The sequence below is a fragment of the Schistocerca cancellata genome, chromosome 7 (assembly GCF_023864275.1).
Source record: "Schistocerca cancellata isolate TAMUIC-IGC-003103 chromosome 7, iqSchCanc2.1, whole genome shotgun sequence".
NCBI lineage: Eukaryota > Metazoa > Arthropoda > Insecta > Orthoptera > Acrididae > Schistocerca > Schistocerca cancellata.
This window is the reverse complement of record NC_064632.1, coordinates 391,117,855-391,137,882: the sequence shown is the minus strand read 5'-3', so window position 1 is coordinate 391,137,882 and position 20,028 is coordinate 391,117,855.

Sequence of the window (20,028 nt, the reverse complement as noted above, 5' to 3'; positions counted from 1 at the left end):
AGACCCACCATACTTGCTCCGGACACTGCGAGAGGGCTGTACAAGCAATGATCACACGCACGGCACAGCGGACACACCAGGAACCGCGGTGTTGGCCGTCGAATGGCGCTAGCTGCGCAGCATTTGTGCACCGCCGCCGTCAGTGTCAGCCAGTTTGCCGTGGCATACGGAGCTCCATCGCAGTCTTTAACACTGGTAGCATGCCGCGACAGCGTGGACGTGAACCGTATGTGCAGTTGACGGACTTTGAGCGAGGGCGTATAGTGGGCATGCGGGATGCCGGGTGGACGTACCGCCGAATTGCTCAACACGTGGGGCGTGAGGTCTCCACAGTACATCGATGTTGTCGCCAGTGGTCGGCGGAAGGTGTACGTGCCCGTCGACCTGGGACCGGACCGCAGCGACGCACGGATGCACGCCAAGACCGTAGGATCCTACGCAGTGCCGTAGGGGACCGCACCGCCACTTCCTAGCAAATTAGGGACACTGTTGTTCCTGGGGTATCGGCGAGGACCATTCGCAACCGTCTCCATGAAGCTGGGCTACGGTCCCGCACACCGTTAGGCCGTCTTCCGCTCACGCCCCAACATCGTGCAGCCCGCCTCCAGTGCTGTCGCGACAGGCGTGAATGGAGGGACGAATGGAGACGTGTCGTCTTCAGCGATGAGAGTCGCTTCTGCCTTGGTGCCAATGATGGTCGTATGTGTGTTTGGCGCCGTGCAGGTGACCGCCACAATCAGGACTGCATACGACCGAGGCACACAGGGCCAACACCCGGCATCATGGTGTGGGGAGCGATCTCCTACACTCGCCGTACACCACTGGTGACGTCAAGGGGACACTGAATAGTGCACGGTACATCCAAACCGTCATCGAACCCATCGTTCTACCATTCCTAGACCGGCAAGGGAACTTGCTGTTCCAACAGGACAATGCACGTCCGCATGTATCCCGTGCCACCCAACGTGCTCTAGAAGGTGTAAGTCAACTACCCTGGCCAGCAAGTTCTCCGGATCTGTCCCCCATTGAGCATGTTTGGGACTGGATGAAGCGTCGTCTCACGCGGTCTGCACGTCCAGCACGAACGCTGGTCCAACTGAGGCGCCAGGTGTAAATGGCATGGCAAGCCGTTCCACAGGACTACATCCAGAATCTCTACGATCGTCTCCATGGGAGAATAGCAGCCTGCATTGCTGCGAAAGGTGGATATACACTGTACTAGTGCCGACATTGTGCATGCTCTGTTGCCTGTGTCTATGTGCCTGTGGTTCTGTCAGTGTGATCATGTGATGTATCTGACCCCAGGAATGTGTCAATAAAGTTTCCCCTTCCTGGGACAATGAATTCACGGTGTTCTTATTTCAATTTCCAGGAGTGTATAATCTTATAGAATAAATGTGAGTGTCAGATTAGAAATCTAAATGCACAGGTCTCAATTCACGGTGAGCTCTAGATTTTTGTCGCTTATGGATTCTTATGTGAAAAATGCTGAGTTGCACCGTATTCCAGAGTCCACGTCAAACTGAATGTTCCCTGTACCGGGTAAGGCAGTCCGAAAGTTAGAGGTAGGAATGGGCACACAACCGCTAATGGGACCGTCTCTAGTAAACCACAGTAGTGCTACACCCTATCTCCAACTTGACAACAGCTTTACCGTTTTTACTGCTGTGAGAATAAAAACGTGTGCCAGCCAGTCGTGCTAAGCAAGACACGTCCAGGAGGTCAGATGGCGCCTGTGTGACTGGGAGTAGGTGGTACAGTCCTCCCCTAGCTAACGGAATTTAATTCGCATTTCGTCACACATAGAGAGCGCTACTGTAGGTTCAGAAGTATACTGGCGAAATAAACAACAATCTGGCAACTCGTGCAGACTGAATTAGCGGTCGACGCGCGCAGCAATAGCTTCCTAGAACTCAAGTGAACTATGACCACTTAAGAAGTATCAATCACCAATATGCACATTATTACAAGGGATCCTTGGATGCACTGTGTACGCATATAGCTTGATATGAAGTGGAGTGAAATACTTAATGAACCAGATGGAAAACATTCAGATACCAAAGACGAAAATACCACGCAGTATTCGTCGATCTCAGCAAAGCGTTCGATTCAGTAAATACGACTGGAAGGAAACCAATGTAGGAATTGAAGGGAGTGACCAGAGATGGAGATCTGTAATGAAAGCAATCGAGGCATGCCTTCAGTGCAATCTTATACAAAGAAGGAATAATGTTGAAATTTTAGTGAAAATTACACAGACAAATTTTTCAAGAAAACCCGGTTGGTTAGAAATTATAGTGTTAGGACCAGCTGTGAGGGGTGACTTACAAAGACTAGAAACTTGGTCAAATCGAAATGACCTAATAGTAAACTAAGGCATGGTTGTCCAAATGCCACTAAGGAAGGGAGGAAAAATATCACCCAAGGCAGTATAGCTCTATGCAATGAATTCATACAAATAATATAGAAATATATACAGGATGTCCCAAATGTCCGTTAACTTTTGTAAAGTCAATACTTCACGGAAGATTGTAGTTAGAGAAGTAAAAATTGACACACATGCTTGAAACGACATGAGATTTTATTGAAACCAAGTCAAAGTGCACAAAATGACCAACAGATAGCACTTCATTCGATAAAAATACATAATTAGCATAACAATTGATGTTTTGCATAGAAAAATATGCTCAACGTGTCGGTGATTCATAAGCAATGTCGAGGAACAATGTTGTGAACAGCACTGTACAGCGTATCAATAGGTGTGGTGATGAATTACCGAAGAACGAACATGGTACACTTACGACTTCAAGTAAGAGTTTTTAGCAAACAGAACACAACATGTTGTTCTCAATGGAGAGACGTCTACAGACGTTAAAGTAACCGCTGGCGTGCCACAGGGTAGTGTTATGGGACCATTCCTTTTCACAATATATATAAATGACCTAGTAGATAGTGTCGGAAGTTCCATGCGGCTTTTCGCGGATGATGCTGTAGTATACAGAGAAGTTGCAGCATTAGAAAATTGTAGCGAGATGCAGGAATATCTGCAGCGGATAGGCATTTGGTGCAGGGTGTGGCAATTGACCCCTAACATAGACAAATGTAATGTATTGCGAATACATAGAAAGAAGGCTCCTTTATTGTATGAATATATGATAGCGGAACAAACACTGGTAGCAGTTACTTCTGTAAAATATCTGGGAGTACGCGTACGGAACGATTTGAAGTGGAATGATCATATAAAATTAATTGTTGGTAAGGCGGGTACCAGGTTGAGACTCATTGGGAGAGTCCTTAGAAAATGTAGTCCATCAACAAAGGAGGTGGCTTACAAAACACTCGTTCGACCTATACTTGAGTATTGCTCATCAGTGTGGGATTTTGGTAAGCGTGATAGCGTTACGGAGATGTTTAGCAAACTCAAGTGGCAGACTCTGTAAGAGAGGCGCTTTGCATCGCGGTGTAACTTGCTGTCGAGGTTTGAGAGGGTGCGTTTCTGGATGAGATATAGAATATATTGCTTCCCCCTACTTATACCTCCAGAGGAGATCACGAATGTAAAATTGGAGAGATTGGAGCGCGTACGGAGGCTTGGCGGCAGTCATTCTTCCCGCGAACCATACGCGACTGGAACATGAAAGGGAGGTAATGACAGTGGAACGTAAAGTGCCCTCCGCCACACACCGTTGGGTGGCTTGCGGAGTATAAATGTAGGTGTGAACACGGATTGTAGTCGGGGACCTGGGAGGCCGGCCAGGACAAAAGTGGTGGCTCAGCTCGCAATCCTCACCAAACAACGTGCCCAAGAGTTCTTTCGCACTTGAAGCAATCTGGGGCTCAGCGCAATCCCGCATGAAAGTCATGTCTTCCAGAGGTTATTTATCAGCTAGGCTAGGAATGATTTGAAACCCACTGTAACTGCAGTTCATTTTCTACACAGTTCTCATGCGGCGTCACTGACGTTCTGCTGCCCAGCGCCATCTGTTGGCCGGTTTTTGTATTCGTTCCTGGTTTCAATAAATGCCCAAGGCTGTACCTCTCTGCTTACACTATTCCGTGAAATAGTACATTTTCAAATGTTTACGTACTTTTGGGTGACCCTGTATGTATCTAAGTATTACGATACAGACAACAGCAACATCTTTGGGTATGAATATTCATGAAAGACCAGCAGGAACCATCGAAACCTCAGATAGTATTCCGAACACAACTCATCAATCGCCAAGCACAGGAATGACACTATTCAAAGCTGCAGTAATGCCAGTCATATAATGAGAAAACCGTAATATTGGTGATAAAAAATAGAAAAAATCAAGACGACTAAACAGGTAGTTGAAGCGGAAAACAGCGCCATACAGACGAACATATTAACCGTGGAAAGAGACTTATTTCATAGCGGACATTATTACGAAACCAGCTGTTTTCCACAGAACCATATGAGGAACTGATTGACATCACAGGCAGGAAGAAGAAGAAGATAACCTACGGTCCTACAACATTCCAGCTGGACGGGGGAAGCAGGATGAAGAGACATAAAATAACAATATCCGCAATACACAGGCGTCATCGTAAAATATGTACCAACAAAAAATCTCACATATTACTCTAGAGTAGAATGTACGCAGTTCGTACAACGATGTTAAAAATATCACATTATAACGTCCTAGAAGAGAACGAAACCCTTGGCAGTCCATAGGAAAGGCTAAAACTTTTTAAACTCATATAAACTTGTATAGTAATATTCCGGCAGAGCCACTTTTCTCACTGATAAAGATATATGCGTCAAGATCCTTTTATGGACTTTTGCCGTCATGGTATTGATGAAGTGAAACAAAGAAGGTTATTTAATTTACGTTAGAAGAGTGAAAGTCTTACAAAGCTAACAAATACGGCAACTACAATTAATCTAGTCATTTCATTCGTTCTGTTTTACATCATCACGTTCAGTAGAACTGTTTGACAGAGTAAGCATAAGGACCTTGTTGTTGTTAACCATGATCACGCCTCCAGTTCCAGCCATTACACCGTAAAGAAATCTGTTTCAAAGGGAAAACAGGATCGAAAGTTCCAGTAGCATCGACGCCTCACTGCTACCGCTGCTGGGACAAAATCTCCAACACACTTTAATTGGTGTTCACAACACCGTAGACCAATCTGGTATTGATCACCGACTTCACTGATAGATTTCTTCTCTCTGATGCGTCGCATGTTGATCCAACACTTGTCTTGCACATAGCTCCGATTGCCACAGAATGTCACATGAATCCTCTGCAACAGGCACTGACGACATTCAGAGTCTTTCTTGCAGGTCATTGCACTTCTGGGAAGAGGTTCCTTTCTCCTGCCTGTTCGGTGTTCAGTGGGTGAAAACTGTTGGAAGGACACTTCGGACCGAATAAATGTATACCCCATACGGTTAATAGATTACTCATAATGAGCGTACAGAAATGTTATATTTATTATTTCAGAGTAAGGTAAAATTTTATCTAGGGTTTGCTTTTGAAATAAGCTTCACATCATAGAAGACATAAATTTTGCCGATTGAACAGAAGGGGCAAGAAGTGCAAGTAATGAATGAGATCATAACTTAATATCGGCACAGTGTCTACAGTAACACACGTGGTCTTCGTTTCTGTTTTATAATCATTACATCTCACGTCTCATTGATCCCCCCAAGTAACTTTCAATTAAAACCACAAGAGTTAGAAGGGTGATATTTTGTTTATCTGGACCACACTCATGACAGCAATGTATACGGTGGTAGCAACGGAATCCTATGGACATTTAAAGAAACTTGTGGTACTCACAAAGGAACCAATATCGCCAAAGTCTCCCAATTGTCGAAGCTATTTTTGCAGGGAACACATATCCAAATTTTATATATTTTAATATTAAACATCATACGATGCATCATCAAATCTCTTGTAGTCCTTTAGCGCAGATTGTATTATTTCGTGTGGAATTTCTCGCTTTTATGGCACGTAGCTTATGATCTCCAGACTGTATTCGAACATCCTAGATTAGCTTCCAAACTTCTGTCCAAGAAGTCTCTGTAAGTCGACGTTTGTAAAAGATGGTTGTGGGACTTACGATGTTCAGTATATAATGTAAAATGAAGAACATCTTCAGCGCTCTTTTTCCTTATTTACTTTGTTTATACGACCAGTTCCGGCGTTTCACTAGGCCACGTTCAGGCCTGCTGATCTGCGTGTAAGAGGAATCCAAACTCATGTTCAATCGAAACAGGGGGGTCAGCACTAAATAATTGGTACCCGTAGACTTCCGGTTTCAGTTGATGAAAGAAGGGATCACGTTGTTGAAACCAGAATTTACCTAAAACTGGACCCTATTTCGACTGCAAATGAGTTGGATTCCTCCTACAGGTAGGTCAGGAGGCCTGAAGATGACGCGGTGAAACGCCGAAACTGGTCGCCAAAATACGTCAAATTTCAAAATACGGATTGCTGAATGTGACTTAATTTTACATTCTCTTCAAATTTTCATGGATAGAAGACCTGATACTGTTAATGACGACGGAATTTGGCATGAAATATGCCGCCTCTCTCCCAGTTTTGTGTAATTCAAGAGGAGTAGAATATACGCCGGCAGAGATTATGACAGTTTTTCTTTCTGTATTCCCAGATTTACCTACAAGAAGCACTTGCAACTATTGACACAACGCTGATACATATTTGACACTTTATATTATGTATTGTTCGGGAAAGGTAAGGGTAAACTAACGCGCATGTATCTTCGTTCAAAGCCACACTGGACTCTAGTGCTGTCCCCAACAATAATTAACAAGTATGCAACTGTACTGTCGTTTAGTGACTACTCAGACTTTTTTGATGGTGAGATTTTGTTTCTCCGGACATATAGTCTAGGAAAAAGACTTTTTGGACGCTCGCTGAAACAATGGTTCAAATGGCTCTGAGCACTATGGGACTTAACATCTATGGTCATCAGTCCCCTAGAACTTAGAACTACTTAAACCTAACTAACCTAAGGACATCACACAACACCCAGTCGTCACGAGGCAGAGAAAATCCCTGACCCCGCCGGGAATCGAACCCGGGAACCCGGGCGCGGGAAGCGGGAACGCTACCGCACGACCACGAGCTGCGGACGACGCTCGCTGAACACCAGGTTTTATTTTCGTCCGTTACTCATGTTTTCATTTAAAAGCCATGTTCAGTTTTTAAGAAAGTAGATACCTTTGTCGTACTGGATGAATGGAAGAAGGACGTAAAATTACAAGTTAGAAATATCTTGGTACACAGAGAACACAGAAGACAGAAACGTAAATAATATCCTATTTATCTACCTAAACGAGTAAAGCTGGATATAGTGAAGGAAATACCTTGACTGCTCGTACTGCGGTGAGAAATTTGTACAAGCCAGCAGAAGCTTTATTCACACTTCATTTGGGGAAAGAAATTAAACAAACACAAATATTAGTCAACAACGGAAAAATACCTGCGTGTTACAAGCTAGGCGAAGACAAGTGGCAGTGTCACAGGCACAATGTTGTAACTGAGTTACAGGAATTGGAAAAGAATGTAAGAGATCACACCTGCAGGTTAAGAACTAACTGACGATAAGTTAGAGAGGTTGAGTAAGGAAAGAAGGATATTTGAACTGAATATATATATTTGTAAGATGTATTCTGATGAATCCGTGGCAACTAATAAGGTGACGGAAGGAATAAAAATGGAAAAAAAACATCTGTTACGGAACATTTTATGGAACAAACCATAGACTGTTGGTGAACTTATAAAGGCTGTTATCATAAGAAAAAGAGAACGAAGAAGGAGAAAAACAGGTGAAGAAAGTTGCTGAGTGAAGCGAGGGAACTGCTATCTTAGCGCAAGGTGCTATTGCTATAGGATTAAATATCTATTAAAAGAAGGAAAGTAGGAGGAAAAGGTAAAATTGTGTGTCCCGATAACATCAAGATAATTAGAAATTTAGAATGCGCTCAGAAGGGGAAACGACCGTAGCATTTCAAAAGGAATGTTTCTGGTATTTATCTGAAGCCAATTATCCTAACGAATGAGGTTAAGTTGTTTAATGAGAGATCGAGGTTACGCAGTAGTAAGAGAATGGACTCGCTTTCGGGAGAACGGTGGTTCATAAGTCATCAGGCAGTTCAAGTTAAAGTTTTTTCTGGTTTTCCAAAATCGATTGAGGAAATTGCGGGATGGCATCTTTGAAACGGATTTATATGAATAAATGTTTCTCCCCGACATAGAATCAAACAAGGCTACAACTTTACCCCATAGAAAATTGATGATGATGATGATGTTTGGTTTGTGGGGAGCTCAACTGCGCGGTTGTCAGCGCCCGTACTAATTCCCAACCTTTGATCAGTCCAATATCGCCAGTTTCATGAATGATGAAAGTGAAATAATGAGGACAACACAAACATCCAGACATCTCGAGGCAGGTGAGCCGGCTGGTGTGGCCGAGAGGTTCTAGGCGCATCAGTCTGGAACCGCGCGACCGCTACTGGTTTTTACCAATACTGCAACACTTAAATGATCACCATGAACTCTTGGTACAAGTTTTAAGTCTCTAAGGGAGGTGTGATTCTCACTGGATGTTTCCGTCGAAAGCGTAAGCGTGCCTGCAAGAAATACAGATGAAACACTGTTAACAGTATTGAACATAGCGACTCCAGAACATCCAACAGTTGGAAATTTAGAAAAAAGTTTCCTTAAAATACAATTATAATCGTATTTTTTTTTTAAATTGAGTGTTACGGGATTAAGCTTAATTAATTATAATATCTACTGTTCCATACGCAGAATAATTTGCTCTAGTTATCCTCATTCATAATAAATGTTCCGTTAAAATAAGATGTGGTATTGGTGTTGCTCTAGACACGTCCTTTTTCATTCATTTTGTTTATTGATGACAACCATTATCCATTTTCCTGCAGCCATTCCGTTTGAATCTGAACGACTACTTTCGTTTATCGACCAACTTTGATGCTTAACTCAACAACTGAAGACATAATTAATATTTTAGCATCGCCACATAAAATATATTACGAAGTTTCCCACAGGGAAAAAATCCTAACACGTATCCAGCTGTACAATGTACTATTTTAAGTTAAACTGAGGATTCGTTTCACAGGTATATTGTCGACATTAGGAACACATTAAACTTAAATTTACTTTAACTAGCAAACAATTATAACTTCTCTCAAATAGGCATAGGGTGATGCCAATTTTCTAACTCTTATGCATTCATTAAATATAAGTTAAATGAAATTGGTTAGTAGATCAGACATATGAAACGCACATATTGTTGTCATAAAAAATTAATACAGACGTCGACAATGTGTCTATACGCTTGGTTGGCTGTGTGTGTGTGTGTGTGTGTGTGTGTGTGTGTGTGTGTACATGTGCGTACAGGTCAGTTTGTAGAGGACAGCAAACTGAAATGTAATTTCCGAAATCCACAGACGTTCTAAATAAGAATGCCGATGATAAAGGTTCTTCTCTCACCATCAGACCTTTATTACATCACAAATTTACCTATAAACTAAGAAACGGATGTGTTTTCCACACAATATTTTGCTTATGATAACAGTATATGCCGCAAAAATTGCTTCTATAGTTTCAGTTCGACAAAGACAGCAGCTGAATTACGACCACAAAATACATTGCTAGTGCGGAAACAGATTCGCTAGAAAAAGCTATGCTAGATCGTAGTTTAGATGCCCCAAGGTGACCTTGTAAAATAGCATTTCCTAATATTACCAAAATTTGCTTCGCGTTTAGTCTAAGATGGATTTAATTTCCGAAAACACAGGCACTACTGCCCCATCTGCCCGCCAAGAGGCCGCCTAAATTAAAACACGTCTACAAGGAAAGTGGAGCCTTGGTCTGAAACACATTCAGTTAAGAAGCTAAAATATTGCCTCAACCATAAATAACGTAAAAGGTCTAATTTAATGCTTTTAGAAGGTCTCACAAGAATCTTCGTTGTATAGAAATTATTTACATAAGATCATCAGTGTCAAGTTCTCACAATAGTGTCATTTCTGTATTGGATATAGCCATGACTTCACAACCAAACATTTGCATTCGAAATACATACAACTTCAATAAAAACGGACTTAACGTAGAGTTTATGGGTAAATACTAACAAAATTCAGTGCTGTCTGTTTTCCGAACACTTGTAGGTGTCACGAGGGACGATCACGAAAATAAAAACGTGAAAGAAAAGTTTGCTCAAGACTGGCGCACTGCTCCTGACATACTCGTCACGAGAGAATTCAGCACAGTATTGACATTTCAAATCGTTAATCGTTTCTTTGGTCGTCTAAGTTCCACATTTGTTTTACGGTATGACTTGTTTCGATCCTAGCTGACGATCTTCAGATCTATGTAAATGCGTAAGCAACTCGTCTAGACCACGCGGAAATTACACATCTATACTCTGATGTGTAATTTCTGTGTGGACACCACTGGTTGCTTACACAACTACATAGCTCTGAAGACGCTCAAATTTGATCGTAACTAGTCATATGGCAAAATACATTCGCAAATGAGTCGCCGAAGTTAACGATAAAAAGTTTAAAAAAAGAGACTAAGATGTGAACAGGTATAGGTATAATATAGAGAACAGTTTGTTGTTGAACACTACTATTCTTTTAAAAACATCAAGATGTTGGTGCAAGTAGAATAGCGCACAGTACAGAAACAAGCAGACTGAACAGCTTCTACCCGCAGTACGTCCACCGGACTAACCTGTGAGAGGCGTGGAGCGTTGGTTTGCTGTGGCTGCAGCGGCACTGTGCGACTCACGGGCAGCCGGCCGCCGCCTCCGCCTCCGACGCCGCCGCCGACGCGCAGCGCCACACCGCGACGCCACCTACGCCGCCTCCGCCACCCCCCACCCTCGGGGCCTTCCCCGCCGACGCGTGCGCAGAGCAGGCGCCCCCATTGGGCGGCGCAGCCTATTGGCCGTGGGGCCGCCGCCAACAGCGTCGCGACGCCCGGCGCCCACTCGGCGCCATCTTGGGCGCTACCCCCGCCGCCCCCCACTCGCCTTCCTCCGCCACAGCTTCCGAACCGGCCCGCTCCGCCGGGCACAATGTAATATTACTTTTCAGCCCGCCTGTGTGTATGTGCGCGCGCGCTTGTATGCGAGTGTTTGTGCGCGCTGCCGCTGTGGCGTTATCCGATAGCGGGAAACTATATTTCATAGGCCAGCCGGCGGCTCAGGATCGATAAGACCAGCCGAGCGTCGGCATCGGCGTGCGGCCCTGTCTGGCCGACACGTGGGCTCGGCGTATTTCTGCCGTCACAGTTCCGGCCACAGTCTCTCTGTACACAGTATACCGGAGGCCGGTCGATGTTGGTTTGCAGACAACAGCTGCTGTAGCTTGGTCGCTCTGTAAATACGGGCTTACACATTGGCGCGCTGGAAATGCATGCATTGAACATTGGATTTTGAAGCGCGCTTCCTGGCCATTAGAACAACTGAAACACGAAAGAAGGCAACGTGAAACGTACTTCAAATATCCACGAAGTTTACCATCCACTTGGACATGCAAATGCAAATTTTTGGCACAAATGCACACCGCAGATAAAAACGTCATTCAAACTCTGTACAGCCGGCCGGTGTGGCCGTGCGGTTAAAGGCGCTTCAGTCTGGAACCGCGTGACCGCTACGGTCGCAGGTTCGAATCCTGCCTCGGGCATGGATGTGTGTGATGTCCTTAGGTTAGTTAGGTTTAATTAGTTCTAAGTTCTAGGCGACTGATGACCTCAGAAGTTGAGTCGCATAGTGCTCAGAGCCATTTGAACCATTTGAGCCCAACTCTGTACAAGAAGAAATGTTGGTTGTTGGTGAGAAGATCGCTTATGACTTGAGTAACAAGGAGAAATATTTCGAAGCACGTGTCGCAATTCAAAGACGACGGCATCCTGGGCCCTCCAGACTATGGTTTATCGTTCAGCAATGTTGCTGCTCGCGTTGGTCAGCATCTAAGGACTGTCAGGTGAATATGGATATGATGGATTTAAGAGGGCAGGATGTCAATGCCACTACCGCTCAAACGCATAAACGATCGAGTCTCATTAATGCAACCACCACCTGTGTTTGACGCCGCCGTGCGACAATCACTCACATATGGCAGATGGTTGGAGTAGCATTGGTGGGTATGCAGTATAAAGCGAGTAATGGAGGCGCGGACAACAGAGCAGTCGTTGTAATGCGGAAACGGAGCGATTTATCTGACGTCCAAAATGGCATAATCATTGGCTTTAGGGCCAATGGTGAAAGCTTTTCCGAAACGGCCAAGTTTGTAAAGTGATAGCGTGCCACCTTGGTTGAAGTATACTGTGCATGCTCCACGCTATCCAAAACTGATGCCGATGCAACTGTGGTGTACCACGGGGCGTAGATCACAGCGGAGACCGACATGTGTCGATTGAACAGAAGCGACAAGTGCATGCAGTGAATGAGATCATAACTAAATATTGGCACAGTGTGTACAATAACATACTTGGTCTTCATTTCTGTGTTATAATCATGCATCTCACGTCTTACTGATCCCCATAACTAACCTTGAATTAAAACCTCAAAAGTTAGAAGGGTGATATTTTCTTCATCTGGACCATACTCGCCGGCCGAAGTGGCCATGCGGTTAAAGGCGCTGCAGTCTGGAACCGCAAGACCGCTACGGTCGCAGGTTCGAATCCTGCCTCGGGCATGGATGTTTGTGATGTCCTTAGGTTAGTTAGGTTTAACTAGTTCTAAGTTCTAGGGGACTAATGACCTCATAAGTTGAGTCCCATAGTGCTCAGAGCCATTTGAACCATTTTTTTGGACCATACTCAGGACAGCAGTGTCTACGGTGGTAGCATTGGAAGCATATGGACATCTCAAGAAACTTGTGGTACTCACTATGGAACCAAGATCGCCAAAGTTGCCCAGTTTTCGAAGCTATTTTTGCAGGAAATAAATATTTCAATTTTATATGTTTTAATATTGAACATCCTACGATGCATCATCAAATTTCTTGTAGTTCAAAAATGGTTGAAATGGCTCTAAGCACTATAGGACTTAACATCTGAGGTCATTAACGATGTGTCCTCAACGATCGCTAAGTGAGCGTTACTGCGCGTAGGTCCCCGCAGTAGCTGCCTGGTTCTTACACCCATGGTTACTGCTGTTCATTGCCCACGAAGACTGGAGTTTGCACGCCGACAGCGCAACTTGCCGTCCACTGAATGGCGACAGGTGGTCTTTCCAGACGAACCACGTTTCATGCTCCAGCGGACTGCTGTCCGTTGGTGTGTATGGCCCTGCAATAATCGTCAGATGAGTCCGGGACGAAGGAGGAAACGTTACGGTCTGGCGAATATTTTCATAGGTTTGCCTGTGTGATCTCGTCATTCTGGAAGGCACACTATCCTTGGGGAACACGTCCAATCCTCAGTTTGTTTTCTCCTCGGTAGGAAGCCATCTACCAGCAGGACGATGCAACGTAACATACGGTTCACAGTGCGCATACAAACACTATGTGATCAAAAGTATCCGGACACCTAGCTGAAAATAACTTACAAGTTCGTCGCGCCCTCCAGCGCCCGCATCTCGTGGCCGTGCGGTAGCGTTCTCGCTTCCCACGCCCGGGTTCCCGGGTTCGATTCCCGGCGGGGTCAGGGATTTTCTCTGCATCGTGGTGGCTGGGTGTTGTGTGCTGTCCTTAGGTTAGTTAGGTTTAAGTAGTTCTAAGTTCTAGTGGACTGATGACCGTAGATGTTAAGTCCCATAGTGCTCAGAGCCAGCCAGCCCTCCATCGGTAATGATGGAATTCAATATAGTGTTGGCCCCCCTGAGCCTTGATGACAGCTTCCACTCTCGCATACGTTCAATCAGGTGCTGCAAGGTTTCTTGGGGAAAGGCAGCCTATTGTTCACAGAGTGCAGCACTGAGGACAGGTGTCGGTGTAGGTCGGTGAGGCCTGGCATGAAGTCGGGGTTCCAAAACATCTCAAAGGTTTTCTGTAGGATTCAGGTCGGGACTCTGTGCAGGGAAGTCCATTACAGGGGGTGTTATTGTCGTGTAATCACTTCTCCATAAGCCGTGCATTATGAACAGGTGCTACATCGTGTTGAAAGATGCAGTCACCAACCCTGATTCGTTCTTCAACAGTGGGAAGCAAGAACGTGCTTAAAACATCAGTGTAGGCCTGTGCTGTGATAGTGCCACGCAAAACAATAAGGGGTGCAAGCACCCTCCATGAAAAACACGTCCACAGCATAACAACACCGCTTCCGAATTTTACTGTTGGCACTGCACACGCCGGCAGATGACGTTCATCGGGCATCCTGCCATCGGATCGCCACCTTGTGTACCGTGATTCGTCACTCCACACAACGTTTTTCCACTGTTCAATCGTCCAGTGTTTACGCTCCTTACACCAAGCGAGGCGTCATTTGGCATTTACCGGCGTGATGTGTGGCTTACGAGCAGCCTCTCGACCTTGAAATCCAAGTATTCTCACCTCCCGCGTAACTGTCATAGTACTTGCAGTGGATCCTGATGAAGTTTGGAATTCCTGTGTGATGGTCCGGCCTATTACACATTACGACCCTCTTCAACTTTCGGCAGTCACAGAGGTCGGCCTGTACGCTTTTGTGCTGTACGTGTCCCTTCGCGTTTCCACTTCACTATCAGATCGGAATAGGTAGACCTAGGGATTTTTATGAGTGTAGGAAGCTCGCCTACAGACGTATGGCACAAATGACATCCAATCATCTTACCACGTTCGAAACCCGTGAGTTGTCCGTAGCGCCCCATTCTGCTGCTCTCTCACTTTGTCTAATGATTACTGTGGTCGTTGATATGTAGTACCTGGCAGTAGGTGGCAGCACAATGTACCTAATATGAAAAAATGTATGGTTTTGGGGTGTCCCGATACTTTTTGTCACATAGTGTATTTCGAAGAGCACCAGGACGACTTTACCGTACTCCGCAGGCCACTAAGGTTCCCAGATTTAAACCCAGTTTAGAATCTGTGGGACCACTTTTACCCAGATATTCGCACCATGGATCCTCAAGCGTGTGACCTAGCGCAGCCATATAAGACACCTCCAGTCAGAAATTGGGCTGGTTCTCAGGAAAGACCTGTCCACAAGTACAGTGCGGCGATATGTCGAGCATCACGCGCTCTCACCACGATGATAATTGTTGCGGCTTCCCATGATGCGACAGCAGAGAGATGTGGACAAGTAGACCGATTGTGGCGCGCCAAACGACAATATCTGATAAAGAAGGGGTGACACGTCACCTTTTCGAGCGAATATCGGTTCTATGTACTGTCTCATCGTGGACGAATCCGTCTGTAGAGGCTGCAGGCAAATCGAACGTACTCAGATTACATTCTTCACCATCGAAAGTACAGGCTGAACATCACCTCATATGACGACAGTATGGGGAGCCACTGGGTACAGACGCGTCAGCTCTGGTTCACATATCTGGTAATTTAGACAATATCCGTTAAAAGTGGTTCACATTCCTGATAAAAGTGGTCCACTTCACCATATAACAAATACTTTGGTAAATTAAGCGTTAACTGTGCACAACTAACGTTATTTATTCAGCACTGAGCGCCAAGTTCCATGAAATTTTAATCGACTAGCCCTACTCTGCATCCCAAGGACGTAACTGCATACAGGTACTACTGAACGGGTATCAAACTTTGCTACTATAATCAATTTTCTCTCACAGGGTGCAAGGCGCAGAACATTACACGTCGTGGGGACACTAGCTGTCGTGCTCTTTGAGGAGGAGTATAACGAACTTAGCAGTTGCATAGCGTACTCCTTAAATTACATTTACATGGAGCATACTTAAAAAACACTAAAGCTGTGGTTCCGTAGGAGGAAACAATACTAAAGTGTCAACTATTTGTCAGAAAAAGGACTAGTGGGATAAGGAAATTCAGCATGGATGCCCCGTTATACATATAAAACTTCGAAAGCCAAATTCACCACTTTCCATTACTCAACGAGTCATCAAAGCCACCAAAGCCAGATGACGATGAACACGTGGGAACACTTCACAAGAAGTGATTGGTAACTGATGAAATACCGAATTTGGTTCCATCTGAATTTACGTAAGAACTATTCTGAAATCGTCACTCGTGAGAGTTCTGCACTGTTCTTGACGATGTAGTTGCGTCGTTACGGAGAAATCAAATTCCAAATCTAGCTCATTTCCATCCAAAAATTACTACTTGTTTGATCACGGAGCAGCGACTGATTGCTGCTACTAGTCTCGTCCCGGTAAATTCTCTTTAGAACTTAAATCTGTTCGCCTCTGCATACAGGGGCATATTGGTGGAGGCCGAGGCATATTGACTAGTTCCCAGGCTGCTCCTTTTAGAAAGAGCAGTCAGAGGGCAGCAGAGGGCAGCAGAGGAGACGGTGGCTTCTCTCGGCCTAAAATTTTCCATTCCTTCAACGGCTGAAATTTTGCCCCACGCCTAGGGATGCGCGGACACGTCTGGAGACACTTAGCCGCGCCGATTAGACGCCACTGGAGCTCGCCTCCAAAATAACGTCCGGCTACCTGCCCGCGCTCCTACTGCAAACCTAAACCTATCGCCTCCACCTCAATATGCTCGGATGATGTGTGTGATGTCCTTAGGTTAGTTAGGTTCAAGTAGTTCTACGAGTAGGGGATGATGACCACAGATGTTAAGTCCCATAGTGCCTGGAGCCATTTGAACCATTTAGCCCAGCGTTGGCAGACGGTTGTAAATATTGAAGCAGATTATGTTTTTGGTGAGTAAAATATCTATTACGAGTGTCTGTTGTGTTTATTACACTGATGAGAAAACGCTACAAACTTACGCACTGACATGTACGCAAGGGACAAGTGTGGAATTCGTGCCTTTCAACGAGCGTGCGATGAATACGGAAACGTGAACTATAGCGAAGTTATTACCAAGTGCCTCGAAACATGTTCAACCTGCCGTCATTTTTTTCTTGGCTGCCGACGTACAAATACCAATAGACACCCATCGGAAAATGAAGACTGTGCGTGCGGCAGCATGTCTGTCGAAAACCACTATTGTAGAATGTGCACGGAGTTCTGTCCCGGTCGCGATGCGACACGTAAGTCCGTCAGGGATGCTAGCCTCATCCATTATGGACCAGCATCACACTTTTTGTCCCTTAAAAATCCTTTGAAGAGTCAACCATTCCTGTCGGATGAGAACATCGACCAGGAGTTCTTTACTCAGCTCAGCACTGTGTTTTATCAATGAGGTATCTTAAAACTTGAGCGTTAATACCATGGTTTCATCAATGCTCACAGCGATTTAGCTTGAGTGCATATCGATTCTGAACTGTAGGGCCTTCGAACAGTAACTTTTTGATCGCTCCTTATATACAACTTTGCGTATGTGCAGGTTCTTTTATAGCACTGAGTTATATACAATGACAGTAATAATCTTGATAGGAACAAATAGTCTTGAATGCTGCTACACTTAGATAAGGCTCTCAACATTTGTGAAGTTTAGTAGCGACATCCCATGTCGCTGTTTCGTCCTCCAGCATACAGCTGGACTGAATCAGGGGCGAAACTCTGAGCTGTAGCTGCTTCAATAGATCCTTTGGCCAGTTAAAGTTACGAGAAATGAGGTCACGTGAATTTAGCCTCCTCTGGTGGAACCTATGTGTGACACCACCCCTCTAAGGATGAGTGCTAAAAGAGCTAGGTCGTCCAGAAGCATGCTGGTGTGTAAGGCTGCGAGCGGCTTGTGGCATGCCGGGTGCAGCTGGAAAAGCTTGTGGTCAGTGGATTATTCTTTCAGAGTGGATGGTAGTCTCGTCCCTCCGAATTCGAAATTCCCATCCTGGTGTGTATAACAGCGAGCAACACTAGCCAACGGGTGTCAGTAGGAGATGATACGTTACGAACTCTGGCACTGAGCTGAACACCATGGAGTAGCATGCCTGTACCTGTCACCCAAGTTCAGTTTGGCTCAATCCCCAGCTGGTATATACCTACTGTGGATGCGAAAAGTGGCCGTTCTGTTACTAAATTTCGCACCCAAATCATCTAGAAATCTAATAATAGTAAAGAAATACATAACTTACTCTGCGTATCAGGGATCCGAGATTTTGTTGAGAGGTTGTAGAGATATGTGGCATTAGAGGGCTACGCACAGGTCGTGTAATTCGCGTAAATAACGAGCCGCTGGTTTGCGTTCGCGGCGACGGCTCCCAATAGCGACCCAGATGGGTTCCGTAGGATTTAAGTCAGGAGAATTGGGTCAAGGAGACATCAACGTGAATTCACTATAATGGTGCTCAAACCACAGTAGCATGGTCCTCCCATCGAGACACGGACAATTATACTGCTGAAAGATGACATCGCTGTCGGCGAAGACATCAAGCTTGAAGGGATGCAGCTGGTTCCCAGAAGTCAGCGTGTTTTCAATTACTGCCACAGGAGCAGGAGAATGTCTCCCATAGCATGATACTGCTCCCAACAGACTGTCTGTGGCGCGTTGCACGTTTCGAACCGCCATTCACCACGATGACGGTGTTTGTGGAGACGACCATCGACTTGGTGCAACAAAAACATGATTCATCCGAAGAACTGACATTTCCATTGATCGATAGCGCCCACTAAAATCGTAACTGATGATGTCGTTGGTTCAACATATGAACACGTTAGGGAGTCTGCTGAGGAGCTCCATGTTCAACAACGAACGATGAACGCGGTGCTCCGAAACGTTTGTACATGCGTCAACATTGTGCTGTTTTGGCAGAGATGCCACAGATCACCGTCTATCATGCTTTAAATAGCAGACAAGCCACCGAATGCAACGTTCTGTGAAGAGTAGTGGACGTCCAACCATTAACGCTTCTGGTAGTTACACTGTCCCCCCACTTCTTTCCGTAGATGCTCACGACAGTAGCACGTGTACATTCGACCAGCTTCGCGATTTCCGAGATACTTGTTCACAGGACCTGAGGAATAGGGATCTGTCTTTCGTGAAAGTCGCTTATCTCAATGTACTTCCACATTTGCAGCCCATATCGTTGCTAGGGTGATCCACCGTCCGTGTAAACTCCGCTTACATACTTTTTGCCACCGTGTCACATGTCTCCAAGCTACAAGGCGGCATCCAACGTCGTGGTGGACCATGGTTCAAACATTTTGGCGTATCAGTGTAGTTCTTATCTGCTGCGAGCCCTGACCGCAAAGTATTGTAGTATAAATACTTCATTTTGTTCAATAATATCTAAGTTTGGTATCCAGAATTTGGTATCCAGGACGTATTGTCAGACATGTGTTTCGAATTATAATTATTCATCATTCCCCACCCCCTCTTTTCCAGTTGAAAGCATTTCATTAGGAAGACAAAGAGTAAATTATAAGGAACTTAAACACTGTTTGTCTGAAGTAATTTTCTTTGCTAATGACAAAACACAGGAGAGCTCATATTTCTATGATTCGCTGCTCTGTAATGTCATTCCGTGGACAGTTAGCTGCATTTTTGCAGAGATAACGAAATTCTGATTTGGCAGAGCAGCCTAAAGCAAATGACAAAGCAATTAGCTGTGATGTGGTTTATTTCAGGATCGATCAGTTCACTACTTCATATTATTACAGTTAAACAAGACAGAGCAGAGATGAGTTATCCGTTGCAGGTAAGAAGCAATTGTAAAGTTTAAACAAACTCTCTGAAGTGATATTAAGAACTGTACTAATTTGAAAATTTTAATATAATTCAGTAGATGTATTTTCTAACAGGACACATTTCCAATATTCAACTGTTAACAAGTGTGTTGTAATTGTTTGATCAGGAAGCCATTCTGATGGCCATTCTGCGTATTGAGTTTCATTTACAGACAGTCAAATTCAGTTAAGAGTAATTTTAGCCACACACATTGAAATTAGTTTACAGAGTTAATGCTTGTGTTCAAAAGTAGGGTTTGCATAGGCTTTTCTAGATCAGAATACATGGGCGACACCAACGGAATT